Source organism: Cebus imitator, unplaced genomic scaffold (assembly GCF_001604975.1).
Source record: "Cebus imitator isolate Cc_AM_T3 unplaced genomic scaffold, Cebus_imitator-1.0 Scaffold380, whole genome shotgun sequence".
Lineage (NCBI taxonomy): Eukaryota > Metazoa > Chordata > Mammalia > Primates > Cebidae > Cebus > Cebus imitator.
In genome coordinates this window covers 1,607,758-1,608,491 of record NW_016107695.1, presented here as the reverse complement: position 1 = coordinate 1,608,491, position 734 = coordinate 1,607,758, and positions in this window count along the sequence as shown.

The window sequence follows — 734 nt, the reverse complement described above, 5'->3', positions numbered from 1 at the left end:
TCAGAGGGCACCGAAGTGCACCGGCCAGGCATCATGTCCAGACGGCTCACCGACATCCCTGGGCCAGGAGTCCTCATGTTTCCCGGGATCTGGAGGTGGGAGGCAGAGCCAAGCCAGGGCGGCTAGGCCTTCTCGACTTGTATCTGCAGCTCGGCTCTGACCCTGGGAGGCCCCTCTCGGAAGAACTCAGCCCTGAACTTTCGATGAGCGGTGGGCTTGACTCGGGGGGAAAGGAAGGCGGGTGGGCAGTGGAGAATTCCTGGCGTGAGTTTTCGGTTAACTTTGTCCTACTGTGGTAAAATATACATAGCTTTGCCATGCCAACCATTTGAAGTGTGCGACTCCGTGGCAGTAAATGCATTTCCAGTGTTGTGTGGCCCTCACCGGCATCTCTTTCCTGGATGCTTTCATCCTCGATGGAAGCTCCATCCCCACCCAGGATCACGACTCCTCCTGCCCCCAACCCCTGCCATTCCCAGCCCTGGGAGCTTCTGTTCCATTTTCTGTCTCTAGAAATTCGACTGCTCCAGGTGCCTGTGTGAGTGTGAGCAGAACTGCACAGCGTTTGTTCTTTAGTGTGGGCGTGAGCAGAACTGCACAGCGTTTGTTCTTTAGTGTGGGCGTGAGCGGAGCTGCACAGTGTTTGTTCTTTAGTGTGAGCGTGACCAGAACTGCACAGCGTTTGTTCTTTAGTGTGAGCGTGACCAGAACTGCACAGCGTTTGTTCTTTAGTG